The sequence below is a fragment of the Coffea arabica genome, chromosome 1e (assembly GCF_036785885.1).
Source record: "Coffea arabica cultivar ET-39 chromosome 1e, Coffea Arabica ET-39 HiFi, whole genome shotgun sequence".
In the NCBI taxonomy this organism is placed as follows: domain Eukaryota; kingdom Viridiplantae; phylum Streptophyta; class Magnoliopsida; order Gentianales; family Rubiaceae; genus Coffea; species Coffea arabica.
The window spans coordinates 38,000,149-38,020,081 of NC_092311.1; the positions used below are offsets into that span (position 1 = coordinate 38,000,149).

Here is a 19,933-nt window from a genome sequence, read left to right on the forward strand (position 1 = left end):
TCCATTGTTAATTGTTTCAAAGTATAATGTTTAAGTTATGTCAAATATCTAATTACTCTTTGAATGATCTGCACATTTGAGATTGGCTTCATTCATTCCCAAGCCTAATTAATGGACTACTAGGAGGGGAATCACTGCACAATGCAATTATACCCAATAATGCTCAATTTAATTGTAATTTATTGGCAATATCAGCTAATTCAAACGGCAACTAATATAACAAGTGTTACACAATATGCAAGTGTGTGGCTAGTTTGCATCTAAAAAAGAATGTGAGAAAATAGAAAAAATTAATAGGTAAATGATTTTGTATTTAGCGAGAACTGTATAAAATGGTTAGTTATTTGTAATATTAGCTGGTAAAAAGATGTTTTTATACATAAGTTAACAGCTATAAGTGGCACCGATACAGATATTTTTTGGTAGAATAAATGTAAAGAGTAAAGAACACAATAACATGTATAATTTAGACAAGCCGTCATGTTATAGACTAACTATCAGAAATTGTAAATTTGAAAAAAGAACGTAATGTCTTCATTATGAGTAAAGAATTTCTTAATGCTCGCTGAATGCTAATCAATCATATGTTTTATTTGTTAAGATTGATCAGTGAACAACGACCATTGACATCGAGTATGCAATAGGTGACTAATTTGGTAATGGATAATTGTAAAAATAGCTGAAGGAATTTTTTTTTATGTTTCCATTAGTGTTGTTTAAATAATTTATTTTTTCATAGGAAGAAGACATGGGATACAATTGTTTTTTTAAAAAAATGAGACACAAGAATATATATATTTTTTATATTATTGTGGACCGATCAATGAAAATAAAGCTTGTAGTTGATGGAAAATGGCAGATTGCTTTTATTTAACTAATGATAAGTAGACTACATCATATATTGCAGTTGGATTTCTAGACATCTGAATAAATATTAAACGTGTGATACCATGGAAAAAAATTTTCGACGCTGGTATCATCAAAGATTAAAACTGTGAAGACAGTTTCTGATTCTGGAATAAACACAAGGATTTCATTATGCTGCAGTTGGTGCTCAAGAACGAAAGTTCTCTAATTTTGTTGAAGGCGTTCATGCTTGACACCAATCTGAGTGCTTCTATATCCAGTTTTGATAAGCAACGTGGAAGTTCTTTCACGATTTATGAAATGATCAACAAAGCGTGGAATTTGCTAATAGTAATAGATTAAAATTAGAATGTATGTAGAATGAGAAGGAGGTCTCTTGCAAAGAGATTAAAAGAACGAAGGTAAGGACAGAATAGTTCACCAAGCTGTTTGGAGTTGCTGAATGAAAATTTTGGTAAAAGCACATAAAATCGGATAAATTCTGATAGAGATCCGATTACATTGAGGAAGCTACATGCTACTGCCTAGTGCCTGAATAATTATTAGCAATAATTACGAAGTATGTACTGAATTAGAAGTAATATATTGTATATATTAGAATATATGATGGGTAGAATGGTGCTGGAACCTTGCAAAGTAAAAGAGCTTGTCTGCAAAAGATTTGGCAGGGGAGCTGTCCAACGCATGTAAACCTGTGTCTGTAATTCAAAAAATGAATAACGCCAAATATTAGACTTCCAGCATGGCGAAGTAATAGCGTGTCATGTCTTTTAATGCTATTGTGTTCGCAGAAATCATCCCAGCCTTCTCCAAACGAATGGTCAGTGACCATTATAGGCCATTGTTGCAGTCCAATTCTGAGAATGATTATGCTGGATAGGTGCTAAGCAAGTAATAATTCAAATTGAGAAGGAAATATCTGGAGAACATGAAGAATATAAATAATGTTGATAAAGTCTTTGTCATAAACATTTAAATTAGATCATTTAGATATGCATAAAGAAAGGCCGAACCTATCCTCTATGGATGCACTTGAGATGAAAATAACAAGCTGTTAAATTGTTTTATGTGAGATGAAGGTATGATGTTGTTGTGCAGCTTGTTTTTGACATTAAACTAATAGAAGAAAGGTTGAAGAAGCGGAGAAAAAGAAGGCATCAATTCAAGGAAGCATGCGAGTGCAAGACAGCTTCATCTTATGAAGATTTAAAAGCAGAGATAAACACCTTTGCTGTTTCTTTTAATGCTGAGTGCAAACCTGTTTTGTACCATAAGTGAAGAAATTTATTGGTTACAGTAGAGGATGGTAAAGAACGATTAATAGAAAAGACCACTCAATGTTATTTATTAGGCGTGAGGTGTCATTTGATTACAATATAAAGTTAACATCTACCCTGTACTTGCAATGTTTAATTGGCTGAAAGGAATTCATAAATAGCCATGCGTTTGTCATGTCTGTCATATATGCAGTCAAGGAATCAGTCTATAGAGGAGCAACACGAGCTGAATTTATAATCTTTATGTACCAAAGAAGGTGATAGGTCCAATAAATAAAGAAGTATACATACATAGCTGGAGGTTTAAAGAATTGATGGCAATACTTGCATAAAAAAAGATGACAGGAAACAGAAAAGCACTCCAAATTATATAAATTTTAAAGTCGACACGATGCACAAAGTAAGTTTCTTGCCAGGAATCCAAAGATTTCTGCGAAAACCTCCGTGATATCCAAGATGGAAGATTGCAGTTCATTTTTGGAGGGCTGGCAGGAACACTGATACAAAAGTAATCATCAATGTTAAATGATGATGCAAAAGCTGTCTAACAGATGACCACACACGGAAGCCACAAGGCTTACAAATATAGCAGTAGCACATTCAAAAGTAACAAACAATCTGTTGTTTTGCATATAGAAGTGCAGATGAAAAAAGCAAAAAATATCCAAATTCTAGCGGTCCAAGAGGGGATAAAGGTGATTCATCCCAATTTTGTCCTCTTGTTGGAATTCTCAGTAACAGTCTGAAAGTCATCATTGCCAGCAGTTTCTGCTTCATCAAACTTATCAGTAAGGTGGAGACGAGGCTTTGAACCAAAGGTGCTTTCTCCTACAAGGATAAAGGTTAGTTGAATATGCTAGTAACATATGAAGTTATTTGTCAAAATTTTAACTATGTCGACCAACCTGGAGTCAGGAGCTGAGCAATCTCAATTTTGTGCTCAGCTGAGATAGGTAAAACATTTGGTTGTTCTATTAATTGAGCAGAATCAATCTCTTGTTCAAATTCAGAATAATGCAAAACAGTATAACACTGCCTGGCATTTGCTAATTGAGTCTAGACTGGTTTAATATGAATCAGAAGTGTCTTTGTTTTCAAGTTATTGTGAATAGACTCAAGCGGAAGTTCATGATTCTACAGGCAACACAAAAAGGAATGAGAATTAGGAATAGAATGCTGCTTTCACTAACAATTATAGGTAGCTAAAATAACCTGGTTAAAATGATCCATTGCTTCAAGGGCGGTGAATGTGAGAAGCTTTTCTGCCAGGTCTCCAAAGACGGAGGCTGGTATAACTCCACTGTCATCACTTAAATCAATGTCGAACCGGCATCTGAAAAGTAAACATATAGTGTATTAGGTAATAGCTTGAAGTATGGTGAAATCATGTACAATTTACAAGTAAATTTAATGCTGATGATTTAATAATATAGCACCTGGGCACAGTAGGGCTCTTCTCTTTGCATGAATTGCAGGTAAACTCAATGCTATAGTCTGCTGCAGTAGCATGGTTACATTTTCCACAGCTGCTCTGTTCAGATATCCCTAACACATTACACCAAGCGAACCTTCTAACCTAGCTAGATCTAAGCTACCTGGATCCATTTGTCAGTCAGTAATGGACCAATATTTCTGGAAAATGTGTTGAAAAGAGATTTTTGCCTTGACCAGTGTAGTCTAAAAGATAACCAGATATAAGATCAGAAGCTAATATGCATGAGCAATTTTTAGAAAAGTGGATAAATAGCAAAAGAGTCTTAGCACCTTCTGTGACAGCGAAACATTACAGATTAAAGTAGTCTTCTGGTTCGCTTTCAGAAAGAGTTCAGGATTGTACTTAATGTAAGTCTTTGTTCCAATCAGGCTTGCAATTAATTTAGTATTTCTCATTGCCCTACACAAAGAATGATAAAATGAGAGAATAAGGAAAAAGAAATGATAACAGCTTATATTGTGTGTTAAGTTAAGAAGCAAAGGAAAAGGCATTGAACCAATTCTTCAACTCTCTTGCTTCCTGTATGGGTGGGTCAACAAGAAGTGCAGAATCAAACCAGGTAGAGAGTGAAACTCCTACAAAATAAACAACAGTGAAAGATTTCAGGCACCATTTTCAAGTTTTAAAATAAATAAATAAAGGTTATTATATAGAAGGACAACATTTTGACGAACCATTATAGTTGTTAACTTTTAATCTTCGTCCGATAACAACAGGATAGGTCTATATGTTATTCAATAAAATCTGTCCTTCATTGTTCAAGAAGTCATCCCACAAAGATAGCATCACTGTTTGAGACCTAGTATTAACATTGACATATAAGTCAGCATTCAAAGAAACAAAGATCATGATACAAATAACAAGATAGAGCTTATAAAAAGCAGTGATAGGATTATAAAAAGATGATGCCTACTCTTCATTAAGGAGGACAAATTTCTGAACGTTTGACTGTTTGGAGCTCCTAGTTATCGTTTTCTTCTCTAACGAACTGATTACAACTCCCAGAACGTTTATGAGACAGCAAAGGTAGCTCAGAAAAGTAATAATCAGTTTGATGAGGCCAAACTTGTACTTCGAAGGTAGCTAAAACTTACCCACAGACTTGCTTTTGTCATCTATGTATTGAGCTAAATTTGCAAACTCGGTGAAGCTAAATTTAACAGGCATGATGTCTTCTTTCCTACTAACTTCTTCAATAACAGTCTTAGCAGTGATCACCCATTGCATAGTCAAGTCAGATGTCTGAAATTTTGGTTGAATACTTCTGACATCAGCATTTGAGATCCTGTACTTTCTATAAACTTGAAAAATAGGACTCATCTTAGGAATGTTAGCATTGAAAATGATGCCTTCTACTTTAGAACCCTGTTAAGAAGATCAATTGAAACAGTTTATTAAAACGAGTGTAAGATTGAAGAATTGCTATGCTTGAAAAAGGTGTTCTAAAACATAACCTCCAAGTCATAGAAGACCAATTTTTTTGTTTCTTGGTCGGTGTTCCCATTGAATCAGTAACTTGTTGCTTTTCTTGTACAATTACAAGATAACACCAATTTTTCACATCAGGAGCGATATTTCTGATTGATAACATGTTAGCCATCCTGCAAAAAAAAGAAGGCAAAAGATTTATAATCTGGAAAGTGGTCTATGGATGAAATTACATTAATAAGTAAACTAAGGGATGGGGTTATCCAGATATACCTGAATGCAAGAGAGATATACAGTTAACTGAACTGAAATACTTTATTGAATACAACATTTCTAGTTTTGCGGTCTATTTTTGTACCATCAAAGATCCCTGGAATAATAAGAATTTTGAGTGCAGATGAACTTCTGGCTCTGGACAGGGGTACATAGAACTGTCCATGAGAAAAAATAGATTCACGTAAATAAATGCCAACATAGTCGAAAGTTTGTCCTTGGGACTTGTTGATAGTCAATGCAAAGCAAAGGCGGACTGGAAACTATATTCTTATGAATGCAACGCCATTCTTTTCATTATCAGGAGTCTGTAGAGGCATCTTTGGAATGAGGATTATTTTTCCTTGATGCTGGCCGAAAACAATTTTAGCAGAAATAGTGTGATGACCAAGTTCTCTACATATGAGTCTAGTACCATTACAGAGACCTTCTAGAGGGTTAAGATTCCTCATCAATATAACTGGACAGTTTTTCTTCAGCATTAACTTGTGAGGAGGAAGTCCTTTTGGGTTTTGAGAATTAAGAAAATCTTCATAATCATCTTGGTGTCGCTGATCAACAGTTTTGTCCATGCTAGTGTAAGTATAAAGCTTTCCAGGAAATTTCCTAATTAGGATATCATTTAGCTCATCAACTGAACTGTTTTTAGGAGCAAAAATACACCTATTGATCATACTATAAGGATCCCGAGAATAGAGAGTTAAATCTGAAAAAATACAACTTATTAACCTGTTAATAGAGGTACTAAGTTAGAAATTATATAGGTAAAAGGCAGACAGATAAGGCAGCATAATAGTGAATTATCTAACCTATTTAGGGACTCTTCTTTCTCGTAATAAGGAATGACTAAATCTATGGAGAGAGTTATCTCACCATTCAGGTTAACAAGTTCCTTTCTCTCGCCCACACTTAATAAGAATTTTGAAAACTGAGGATCTAATATAGCTCACATGTTTTCCGATAGCTTTAGTTTATGAAGTTGAGGCCATAACGGAGAATTAAGAAAGCATGACTGCAAAAGGACTTCTTTTGTTGACTGCTCAATTACAGGCGGTGTTTGTCGGAAATCCCCACCAAAGACGACAACTTTGCCTCTAAAAGGCAGGTTAGATTCCATAATATCTCTCAGTAAGTCATCAAATGCTTTAACAGTTTCTTGTCTGGCCATTGAAGCCTCATCCCACAGGATCAATTTGGATTCAGAGAGCAACTTTGCAACGCTACCTTACTTGCTAAGTTGGCAAGTTTTGCTCTTTAAAAATTCAAGGGGTATTTTAAATCTTGAATGTACAGTTCTTCCTTCAGGTAGGATAGATGTTGCAATTTCAGATGTCGCCATTGCAATGGTGATATGACCTTATGATCTCAAAGTAGCGAGGAGCGACTGGTACAAAAATATTTTACCGGTACCCCTTGGGCCATCAATAAAGAAAGAATTGCCATGCGAAGAGAAACATGCTTGCAAGATTAAATCGTAAGCACATTTCTGCTCAGAATTTAATTTGGAAGACAACAATATATCCTCCGGCGGTAAGCTAATGTTTCTCTCATACTCAACCTCCTTCGTCACGCACGTGCTATATGCATTCATGAGATCACATGGCACCAATTGATAGTCAGTAATATTTTTACCCATCTGCCCAAGCAATCTGTTAATATCAATCAGAACAAGTCTCCTAATTTCGTCAGGATAGCATGGATAATATTACTGATGTTTTTCATAATCTCTAGAGAAATCTGTTTCAAACTTTTCCCATAAAATTTTGGGATTAATTAGAGAACAATATACCAGAAGAGTGGCAAATAAAAACCTGAGCGAAGAGGGCATCTGAAATGCAACAATTTCTTCAAGTGTCTCTTCTATATACGAATCAGATTATAACATACCAAGTGCAAAAGCAGCATCTCTGAACGAACTCATTTTTTTGTTGTTGACAGTTAAGAGATCATCAAATGATGTCGGTCTAGGAACATGAGTTAAGAGAAGGCATAGATAATATCGCTCTCCCTCTGTTGGACTAACACTGACAAGTCTACCTATCACTTTTCGACGTTTCCTTTCTATCCAGTGTTTATACTTAGCAGTCCAAACAAAATGTTGATGAAAATCTCTATAGAAACATTTAAGATTTTCAGCTACTACATTCATTGCATTCATTTTGAAAAACTCAGTTAACATGATTTTTGAAAAATCAGCCTTGGCTAATAATAGCAAGAGATCTGAGTTTTTATCAAAGGAAACAAACTGCTGATTTGGAAGGTGAACCTGGATTGTATAAACAGATAGAGTGTATCTACCCTTTTGAAACTCATTAATTTCATCAATATCAGGAGGACCGCCATCAGTTACAACCTTAAAGGAGACCAGATCATGACCTTTAAACACATACTTATACAAGTATTTCACCAGTTTTATAGTAGAACAGATTTTGCTTTTTATGTGGCAATGAAACAAAGCAAGGAGGTACGAGTTGTAAGGCACAACCCACCTATTATCGAGAGTAAACATTCGGACCTTTATTTTTCTGCCATCATCCCTTTTTCTATAATGTGGGTAACCATTCTCAGCATGAGTTGTATGTGGACAAAAATCTTTGGGATAATAACTTTTGCGGGTACCGTCTCTCATACAAGGACAAGTTTTATTCATATCTCCGCAAGAGCCGTGGATCATATGCTTGACAACAAGATTGTACAAGTGAGGGTAACGAGCACCATCAGGTAACTCCGCACACACCACTTTATCATATGATTCTAGAATAAGCAGTTTGAACTGAAGTTTTAAGATCAGGAGTAAATGAGCATGGGGAAATCCACGTTTTTGAAACTCAATAACATAGAGCTGCGACCTCACCAAAAATTTGTTTATTCAAAATTGCAGATTTAAGCATCTCAAATTTAGTTTTAAAACTCTGGCTAGAAGATCTGATCTATCTTGTGACTTCTCATAATACTTTAGATTGTCCTTAATTTTTTTCCATGTCAGATTGCAGGTCATGGTAAGAAAAATATCAGGTTTATCATATTTCTGAACGAGCGCCATTGCATCAAGATACCGCCGTCTCATGTCTCTCGGACCACCTATAAAAGAGAATGGGAGAACTATCTTACGACTAACTTTAGACCCTTCGCACTGGCCTACAGAAATACTGTCCAAGACTCCTTGAAGGATCTCCGATTTTATTACATTTTGTTGATGCCTATGGAAGTCCAACCTTGAAGCTTCTATCTTCACGTAAGAATCAACAGAAAATTGCTGTAGAAGCCTAAGGCAGTGCAATAGCATCGATTCATCATCATCTCTTATCTAAAATCTGTAGCAATAATACTCTCTAGCTGATACCGTGTCTCTCTCGATCAACAGCTATATAAGACACAAATATTCTATCGATGAAGAAGATGTTATAAGTTTAATATTTAATAGTGTAGAAGTAGTAAATGATTAACTTGCCTCAGTGCTCTAGGTCCATTAAGTGCAAAAGGTCATTAACAGAAGAAGGATTGACGTTAGAATCGTCCTCACAAGAGTCCCCATTTCTTTTCCTCTTGTATATTCTTTTAATACCATGGTGTCATCCACATTCACCTCGAGGAAAAAGAATAGGATACTGTAGAGGGTCATAACAACTATAGTAATGATTAATTCTATGGCTAGTATGTGAGTGAGCATAAACCTGAATATGAGCACTCCTGTCTACTGTTTCATTTTCATCTTCAGTCCATATGGCAGCAACTTGTGAGACGGATGGCAGGTTATAGACATGCTGGTCTAAACCAGGGTAACAGTTAAGGATGATTTTATAGCTATCAAGGTTTGGTATATCCCCAAAACTTTTAAAGAATTTGGTGTAAGGATTGTTCAAAAGGATGCGCATAAGCAATTTTAAAGTGCTTTCGCGCAACTTTTCACATTTTTCAGTTCTTTTTGCTAATTCCTCATTAGTGTCAAAGCAGTAGAACTGAATTCCAGATGGTTTGTCGGCTGGCTGCGCCAAACCATTGAGGAAGTGATAGACTTGGCCTTGAACACGAAAGGTATAAACACCTTTCGTATTTTTGGTCAATTCTAGGTTATATCTTGCAGCAAAGGACGTAAATCCCAGGTTATTATTATAGGTTCGAACATTATTTTTAAAGTGAGTGATTTTTTCATCATTTTCAATAAACAAACTCTTAAGATCAAAAGGCATTGCTGGAATCACTAAAGATATCTCTCCGCCAGAGCAACAAAAGCTAGGAGGTTCCAAATAGAACCTCTTAGCTTCACAATGTTCACAATTAGGAACATCTGAAAGGGTAGTGGCTTCATGAGGGATCTCATCAAGCTGAAAAAGACCCTGTTAATGACCTTTGTGACGCCTCGCTGCATTTAATTCCAAACTATAGCTGAGAAGGGCACTAAGTTGCATGTTTACTAATCCAATTAAAAACATAATCTGGTAAGCTATACAAAGTGAAGGAGAATTAAAAAGCCAACCTGAAACCTGCTTCCTGACACGTTCATGAGAATCATGATTTTGACCAGAAGGTTAATCTTTAGATAGGAGAACAGAAGAGCTACGACGATGACCCTTTTTTCCTTGAATTTTATGACTTTTTTTGGCAGACTTGTTAGACTCTCTATCTTGAACAGAAGAGATTTCTACAACTATATAAAGAAATGAGCTGAATAAAAATGTTCAGAGGCATTTGGCTGTGTACAGTCAGCAGAGCGAGCAAATTATGAAAGTTCCAGCCAAATGGAATCGAAAAAAATATATTTTTTTGTAGAGGATCTAAGTGGACAAGGCAGCCAAAAACTTATTGACAATCGCATGAAATAAGGCAAAGGAATATATACCTTGAGAAGTAGATGCTGGTGCAGAAAATTGTTTCTCAGAGATAGATGTTTCTTTTTGCAGATATAATTCTCTATGGATATCATTCAAGACAAGTTGATTTTTTCCAAAGTCCATGTAAGGATCAGGCAAATGAGAGAACTTAACAATATTTTCAAAAAATTCATTATCAGATAAAACTTGTTTGTCAGTGCAAAAGTGGTGCATGATTCCATCAAACAAAAGAGAAAAACTACTTGTTTGGTCAGGCAACATAAGAGGTTCAGAGCAAGCAGTTTTTGTTCCAGAACTTTGGCACTCATAAAGAGGAGAATACAACTTTTTAGAATTCATTGAAGAATCAGTAAAAGGACAATATTGAATCACATTTTCAAAAAGAGTGTTCATAGGCAAGATCTCTTTGTCACAGTAAGGAGCTTTCAGAGAATTTGTTAGTTCATCAATCACTGATACAGAGGCAAAGCTCCTATTCTTTTTGTTAAATAGGTGAAGATCAGGCGTAGCCGTAAAAGAATAGGAGCGTAAGCTTTTCTTTTTTCCATGGAGGGATGTAGGTTGACAGCTCCTAAGATTAGCCGTGTCAATGAGTGGATGTTCTGCAGGTTGCAAAATAAGGTTTACTTACTTGCATAGAACAACAATATGAAAGGATCAATCCATGGAGAAAAGAGCAAAGATGTTTTCAAAAGCAAAAACTGGACATGAAAAAAAAGGTCAGGAACGAGTAACACTGATAGTACCTTCTAGTACACCTGTTGCTGGTGCAGAATACATTTCCCTAGAATAGGAAGCAGAATGACTATGAAAACTAAAGGAAACAGACTCATGAGATGACATGTATTGTAACGCTTCAGCAATAACACCGACGCTATCATGACCGTCCTTAAAATCCACATTCTCTAGCATTTGGCCATGCATAAGAGGTTGCTTTCCACTATCGCACGGGATAGTGAGTGTTTCAGGGAAAGAAACACCTGTTTCCACATAACCAAGTGGAACCTTGCGAATATGCGAGAGAAAACGCTTTTCTTTTTTCTTGGCAGCCCTATCTTCTCTTCGACGATGCAGAAGCTCATTTTTTTCTATGTCAGGCATTTCTGCATACCTTTTGCAGCGAGTAGAACTTCTACCATTCACTTTAATTGGCTAAAGTGTACAACGTCAAAGGACTATATATAAAAAGACAAAATTTACCAATTAACAAAAAAAAAGGAACAGGCTTGTAAATTACTAAGCTAAAATTAATAAGCAAGCAATGAGCAGGAAGATAAGAAATTTAACACCTAACAAATAAGCAGTAAACAAACGAAATAGATGCATAAAATAAGTAACAAAAGGTAATTCAGTATGCAATGCAAAGCTGCCTATAATTTTTATCCTTCAGGTGTAATAGTACAGGAACAGGAGCTGAATAACTCCTTGTTAACCCAACATAGTCATTCAAATGTTTCGGGAAGAAGTAAATAAGTTTCGGCAATTCAAAAGTCAAAGAAGTGAGACTCAAACAAGATGCAATCAACGACATAGCAGAAAATACAAGTAATAGAGACGGAATCTAAATAGTAAAATATAAAAGAAAGAGGGAAGAGAGGAGAACCAGAAACACTAACTTGTTTGGCTGCAGAAAATCGACAGGGCAGAATCAAAGAAGAGCAGGTGGTACCACAATAAAATCGATCATACAAAAGCTAATTGGGAAAAGAAAGAGAACAAGAAAAAAATAAACCCGTGTTAATAGGTTGAAAAGCAATGAAAAAATTAAAAGGATTAAACTGGTGCGTGAGAAAAGAAAGAAACTGATAAAGAAGAAAAATAACAAGGCAAAAAGCTAATTATTTTTGATAAAAAGCTCAACAAATACAGAGAGAATAAATAAAATGATCTTGGAGCAAGACACTCACTAGCAACACAGCAGCAATAGCAACTCTGCAAGCTGAAACCAATTCAGAAAATTAGCAATGAAAAAGTCTAAAAGAAGCAAGAGCAAGAGAAGAAGCAAGTTGATAGCTAACCTTTTTTCTGTCTAGCGAAAAAGCAGCAGAAAGGGATTAGAAGAAACAATGCAGCAGTTGCACATCTACCACCGATCATGATGGTAAGCCGCCGAGTTTCTGCTAGGCCAAATCAGGCAATGTTAACAACCATTATACAAAGGGAAAACACCGGATTATCCCTGAATAGAGCAAGGCTGAAAAGTGATGTTTGGCAGGACTCCACAGTGACGGCCACTCCATTTTTACAAACATGACCATGATTAAGAAATAAAAAAGAGAAACCACAACGAGAGAAAGAGAGCAAATTGAAAGATAAAGACTGGGTAATATAGCAAAATAGAGGTCCCAACTTTTCCATCAAATACAACTCCCCCAAATGAAAGTAATCGGAAGTGATGGCTGAGGCAGAAAGTATATTCTAAAATCGATGCAAGTAACGGGAAGTGCAACTTTCCAGACAAATATACGAAAGAAGATTTTGCTTAGAAAAATATTAATAGAGAGGCATTTTTTTTTTAACAGTTAAAAATGCAGGCCAACTAATTAAGTAATTATTAACAATAACAAATAAAATGACGAGGAAAAGCCAACAATTAAACATAATTTTGTTGGACAATAGAAAAAATGGAATCAGCAATTAATTAACTGCTGACAATGAACACCGAGAAATTAATAGGTAAATATGAGCGCTAGCACAAAAAAAAGGAACCTTTTTTGTTAACCCAACATATCAGCACTAATCAGGCAATAACTAATTGTTAACAATCAATTGTAAAATTGATAATTATTATTTGTTTTGGAAAAAAAGGGTTTTTTTTTTTGCTAACAACTGCAAGGAATCGCTAATTAAACACAATCCATTGGATAACCAAAAGCAAAGGCATTATTAAGTAGCTATTAACAATTAATTGTAAAGTATTGGTAAATAGATGCAGTTTGGTGGAAAAGAAAAAGGCCCTTTTTTTGTTAACATGATCCATTGGAGCAAAAAAAGAGGCGGCTAAATAACCAACGAATCAGCAAGCACAAAAAAAAGTGAAATTATTAATTAACCAACGAAGCATTAATGGTAAAACAAGGCATTTTTTCGATAACATCTATAAAAAAAAGCGATAATTAAAATATTTTTTTGGGAAAAAGGCCTTTTTTTTGGCTAACAACTGCAAGTAATCGCTAATTAAACATGATCTATTGGATGATCCAAAAAAAGGCATTATTAAGTAGCTACTAACAATTAATCGCAAAGTGTCGGTAAATACATGCAATTGGGTGGAGGAGGAAAAAAGGCCATTTTTTGTTAATATGATCCGTCGGAGCATAAAAAAGAGGCGACTAACCAACGAACCATTAACGGCCAAAAAAAAGTGAAAGTATTAATTAACTAATGAAGCATTAATGGCAAAAAGGGCATTTTTTTGAAAGATCTATAAAAAATCTGATAATTAATATTTTTTTTTTGAAAAAAAAGAAGGCCTTTTTTGGCCTAACAACTGCAAGAAATCACTAATTAAACACGATCCATTGGATGACAAAAAAAAAGCATTATTAAGCAGGCATCAACAATTAATTGCAAAATATTAGTAAATAGATGCAATTTGGCAGAAGGTTAAAAAAGGCCATTTTTTTTGTTAATATGATCCGTTGGACCAAAAAAAAAATGGCCAGATAACCAACGAACCATTAACCGCAAAAAAAGAGGGCATTTTTTCGATAACAATCTAAAAAAAAGTGATAATTAAACTTAACACTGCATTAACATCTAACCAATCAAAAACAAAACAATTCAAGTGAGCATAGCCAAAAAAAAATCCGTCGGGGAAGAAAAAAAAAGGCCAAATTTCATCACAATTGACCAATCAAAACTCGCCACATCACCATTTTCATAAACAATTGGGAGGACTATCACCAATTGACCAATCAGAGGACAACAACTCATCAAATTGGAATCAATTGGAGGACTATCACCAATCGGCCAATGGGAGAGCACCACGTCAGCAATTGAAAACTCAATTGAGAGCCATTGCATTCACACATAGACTATATATGTAAATAAGAGTGTAAATCAAGAGGTTTGGATCTTCGTTTGGTCGTCGTTCGCCGCCATGGTATGATGCATATATATTCGGTGAGAATTATAGTTTTGGTCCCAAATATTTATGAGTATTTATAATCTCTAAAATTTAGATAAAAATAACTACAGGTCAAAATATTTCAATTTCTAAGTACATTTAGTCCTAATAATTGATTTTTCATTGATTACTACTAGAATTAGGTTCATATGATGACAACAAATTTTTTGCAAAATTTTAAAAATATTGCTAATCATCTTTTTTTTTTCATGCTAATCTTCTCTGTATCGTTCCAATTTTATCAGATGTCCCCGAAGGGACTAAACAGACGCTCTATTCACTGAGCTACAGGCGCTTGTTTAATAGAGATGACGCTCTAGTCATCATCTGTAATAGAGAGTGACTAGTTACCCACATGTCCATCATGTGATTACTTAGTGTTTAACCCAAAATATTTTTTTGTCAATCAATTTTTTTTATTTCTATGTTAAAGAGTAAATTACTCACGTGATTGGCATGCGAGTAATTAGTCCTCTTTTACTACAAATTATAGCTAATAATAAACTTTCATGTATTTTAATTTTTGTCTAAAATTTGTTTTATGATAACAAAATCAATTAATGTACTTAAAAATTAAAACATTTAAGACTATATTTTCTTCTATCTAAACTTTAAGGACTAGAAGTACTTATCCTTCAAATATTTGAGACCAAAATTGCAATTCTCTCTATAGATGTTTTAAAAAAAAGAATATGCATATATATAAGCAAGGTTTTTAATCAATTGATTAATTATACTATATGGCCAGCTAATTCACAAACAAGGGGCATATTCAATTGACAAAGAAATGATACATTTAAGTGATAGTAACTGAGACCTGAAATCTAAAATTTGAATGTGAATTTGTTAAATTGTTAAATTGTTAAGTACTAAAATCCGAACATTTGAATGCATTTTGCATTAAGTTATAGTTTTGCTTAGATAATTCAAATCCACTTAATTAATTAAAATGTTCTTTTTTTATTATCAAATATGTTTATACATATTAATATTTGAATCCAACAAATTTAAGTGCTGAATTGGCTTACCAAACAAGGCCTAAATGATTTTTCTCTCCCCTAACAATCAATTTTTTTTTATTTTCTCAATCCTAACAATTGTTATCAATTTTATTGAATTAGTTTATTTTAATCATATAAAGTAACTAAAACCATATAGTTTTAACCATATAAAAATCCTTTACAGAGTTGGGTAATGAATATTTAGTAAATTTAATTGTTTAGCCATTTTTACCAAAAAAATTTACTAATTTTCCAAGATAATGTCTCTCTAGAAGAAATAAATCATGCAAATTTGGCAGGACAGTTTACCATTTTAACTTAAATAATTTTGTTTGATGTAAATGAAAATATAAAAAGGCCATTGTGACTATTTTATTGAATCATTGTTTGCGGTAATGCACAAGTTTAAATCTAGTCACTCTAGAATGGAGGTGTCAAAATAGGTGATTTGGACGAATTTGAGTAGGGTAAATGGGTAATAGGTATAAGTGAGTCAACTCATTTATACCCATTTAATTAGATAGGTATAAATGGATAAGTCAAAAAATGAATTGGGTAACCCAATTACCCATTTATAACCCATTTATTTTAACTTTTTGTAAATTCATTTAAATTCATTTTTGCAAACTAAGTTATCAATTTATACCATTCTTTGCACCCATCATTAGTTTTAAATATTTACTTATAATGCTCAATAAGCCTAATTATCAATTTTTTTCCCATCCGTACTGCATGTCGCAAATTTATATATTATTTAATAATTAAACAATATGAATATAAAAATTTGAACTAAGTACTATAAAAGTTAACATAGAAACTTAATTCAAAACTTTTGAACCTCTAGCATTTTTTTTGTGTGTAAATTTAAAATTTCGTTTTGGAAAAGTAAGAAAAAAGGTTAAAACTTGTCATAAATTGGTAATGCTGAAAAATGAGCAAGTTAACAAATTTAGAGAAAATAAAATGATAAAATAAAACCAACAAATAATAATAATAATAATGAAACAAAAGTAGTTAATGTCGTGACAAAATGAAAAATTTGAAAAAAAATGTGTGGGAGAAGATAGGAGGCTTGGGGGAAGACAATTCTAAATGGGTTAGTTGGGTTTGATGGGTTATCCAATAATATCCATTTAATAAATGAGTATTATTGGGTAACTCATTTATTCCCATATGCAAAAATTTAAGGTATCCATGCCCATCTATTCATGGGCAGATATGGGTAAATTTAGTTAAATAGGTTTGTTATACTCTAGAAGATGAGTTAGTGTAATACTTAATTCCATACCGCATGGCAACTATTTATGCTTTGGTTTCCACATTGTTAAATAAAATCCTTCTTCTTCCATATAACTCTCTATCTAGTAGACTTAATTCATCATTATTGTATGAAAATGATCTCTTTTTTAATTTACAATCCAAATGTTTTCATTTTCCATTATCTAAGAGCCCATTGAAATATATGGATTGTAAATTTTTGGTTAGTAAACTCTTTTAATTTCAAGTAATCCACTCAAAAGTAAAAAGATCGTATTCTTTTCCATCCATCGTGGAATCTTAGCAATTAGTTATAGTGTATATCTATCAACCATGTATAGAAATTAATTGGGAAGAATGCCCAACCCCTTTCCTTTGTGGATTACTTTTCAATATACTAATAGTATATACATTATCAACTATGAATATATGACAATTAATCTTAGTTTAAATTTAAAATCTAAATTTTATACGTATCATACATTCAACTCTGATAGTATATATTATCAATTCATATACATCTTTCACTTCTTTTTCCCCTTTTCTCATCTTCCTCCCACTCTTCTCAGAGCTTAGTCATTTCTTTCCCCTACTCTACTTGTCATATACCATGGTGACCAGAAATTCTGATCTTATTTAAGTTATGTTAAAATTATAGTAGTTTCTAATTCATATAATTGATTTAACAATGGTTTTGTCCCAATATCAATCCTTGTTAATGTAATATGAATATCCCTCAAACATTTCCCCATTAATTTTAGTTTACTCAATTGACACCATTAAACCGATTCGTGGAATATTTTAGGGCTCAAGTTAAAGATTTCTTTTCTTTTTGTTAGTTTAATTAGAAATACGTGAACTTCAGGGGCAATCTTTTATTTTAACCTGAGGCTGACATATCAAATTTATAGGGGGTTGTTTTGCAATTTTTTGCACTCGCATCCACTTGGCTACCGAGGAATCCATAGTTTCTTCTCCATGCAACAGCTCCTACTTCTCTTACTCGTCTCATCTTCTTAGCCTCCTCCTCTCAGTTAATCGATTAGGAAAAGATAGTGTATCAATCTAGTGATTCTCAAAGATAGGAAATTCTTGGTTATCTTGCAAATTGACTAAATGACTTGAAGCTATGCTTCTTTTGGACTCATGGAGTTTCGCTTTTGGTTTGCTTTGGGAGTTCTTAGATAGTCGTTTAGCATCCCTTTGCGACAAAGAAAATTTCCTCTTGCTCTTATTTTGGGCATCTGGAGAGATGAGATGTATAGAAGCAAATGCAAAAAAAGAAAGAAAGAAAGAAACAGAACAAGAAGGTGGACAAAAGCTGTCATGGAATTAAGGAGGAGTGAGACCTTCTATTTGAGGTGAGGATTTTCTCGGTAATTTGGCATCTTATTTGATATTAGCATGATTTCAATTGTTTATAACACGAGTCTTCATTTAGAATCACAAATTTATGAAGTTAATTTGCAGCATGAAATTTGTGTAGAAGAGTTGGAAGATAAAAATCCCGTAGCTGCAGACTTTTATACAGCTTTTAGTAACTTTTAGCACATATAAATGTTTCGTCCTAGTTCCTTTTTGTATATAAAAGTCAGAACTGATTGCTGCTTATTGACTCTGAAGTTAGAGTCATGCGGTTTTCTGTACAAGCAAAATTTTTATTCTAGTCCTTTTTTCGTAGAATTTAGTGGAACTCTAAATTTAGTCAGAAATCAGCTCTAATAGTGATATACTAAATTTTCATCGATTTTTGTATAGGTTTCGACCAGAATTTAAGATTGGTACCTATAACATTTCTATCTTTTTTATTCTAGTTTCCTTTAGTGTAAATATCGTAGCCATACAGGTTATGCAGCTCAAGTTATGGTGAGTTGAAACGTAGTGCCTAACCAGCTCGAGATAGTCTGTATGGAAAGTTGCACTAAATTTAGAGGACAGTTTTGAGTAAGTTATGATTTGAATTTTAAGATGATTACTTCATGAGTATAGTGTTCTGAACCTAGTTTCTAAAGTTGCAGGAATCATAGTTATACGATTGGTATATTTCAGTGAGTGATCATCCCGAACAATTGGCAGATTTGGAGTTCAATAGTAATCTGTCCATGGTGATTCTATAGATTTATGGTCAATTTTGAGAGGTTTATGTTAAGAATATGGGAATATTATGCTCATGAAAGTCTTAGTACGGAGAGTGAGGTTGCTAATAGTACGATGATTAAAATTGTTTGATTTGTATATCTCTAGATATGAGAAGTTTGGTTGACACTGTCAAATCTGGATGTCAGTTATCCACGAGTAATATTGGAAAATTACCTATATCTTGGTGTGGAAATATCAGAATTTAAGTCATGTTTTTTGCATATCAAACTAGATTCATAGGACATAAATTCCATATAAAAATCTTGGTCTAGCTAGATCCTTATATATATTCAATCCAGTTGACCTTTAAAGATGACTGAAAATCAGTCCTGGAAATCAGCATTCATGAGATTATAATGCTTCGAATTTTGTTGCCAATTTTGAATAGGTTATGATCTAATCATGGACTGACTTCTTTTTAGAACTTCGACTCCAATTTTCATTCCTCTATACGTTAGACGAGTTACGGATCTCAATTATGGTTATTTGAAGCTGAGTTTTTGCCCATTCTAGAACTGATGATGCAGATAGTAGTTGACAGGGAGGATAATTTGGGGCTAGTTGTGCTTCGAATCATCCAATGGTCCCTTCTCAATAATTATTGTACTTTGAATCCAGTTTATGAATGCTTAAGAATTAAGGATCAAAATCTAGTTTTCAAAAGAAGATTGACATAGGAAAATATTGGTAATATTAACCTTAAATGAAGAAAAGAATTTCCATTTAGTCTCGAATTGCTCATTTGGCTTCCTCAAAAAAAAAAAAATTTTAGTTGACGAGAGAAATCACAACCGGTACTTGAGAGACGCACTAGATAAACCCCACCCCATGCAATAACCTACCAAACAAGGAAGAATTATGTCGGTAACTAGTAAAATTCTTGTGGACATAGAGATGGACTGTGATCGATTGAGTCCAATAACAGGGTAACGTATTTGAAGATGAGGTTGAAATAGCACTTTACATATTGGTAGATGATAGCAATGAAGGTGTTGAAAGCGATCGGAAATTGACTGTAGATGATGAAAAACTATACTAAGTTCTTACTATTCTATACTTTACTAGAGGTTATAAAGGACCAAGAGACACATTCATTTTCCAGCCTGCTGTAACAATTGGGGTTCTTGTAGAAGAGAGAAATGCCTATCCAAATAAAGTAGTTTTTGTCCTGAAAAGGGACAAAATCGAACATATGGAAAGCCAAGAATGAAAATTCAAATGATGTGTTAGGATCC

General features: G+C 33.8%; 1 long non-coding RNA gene and 1 pseudogene across 3 annotated transcripts in view; both read right to left on the reverse strand.

The window, feature by feature from the left end:
* Positions 1 to 2,524: 2,524 nt before the first annotated feature.
* Positions 2,525 to 19,933, reverse strand: part of LOC140009509 (uncharacterized) — a 30,504-nt gene continuing 13,095 nt past the window's right edge. The window contains exons 2-12 of one of the 3 annotated variants that reach the window (XR_011816928.1): positions 12,191 to 12,289; positions 12,080 to 12,111; positions 11,789 to 11,866; positions 5,094 to 5,240; positions 4,734 to 5,004; positions 4,553 to 4,627; positions 4,314 to 4,438; positions 4,136 to 4,214; positions 3,581 to 4,038; positions 3,357 to 3,477; positions 2,525 to 2,972 (exon numbers count right to left, since the gene is read on the reverse strand). This is a non-coding gene — a long non-coding RNA (uncharacterized lncRNA). Of the gene's footprint in view, positions 2,973 to 3,356; positions 3,478 to 3,580; positions 4,215 to 4,313; positions 4,439 to 4,552; positions 4,628 to 4,733; positions 5,005 to 5,093; positions 5,241 to 11,788; positions 11,867 to 12,079; positions 12,112 to 12,190; positions 12,290 to 19,933 lie in introns of all 3 variants that reach the window. The other 2 variants (XR_011816929.1, XR_011816927.1) reach the window with 2 other exon arrangements.
* On the reverse strand, positions 14,482 to 14,562 carry LOC113719326 (U6 spliceosomal RNA; annotated as a pseudogene).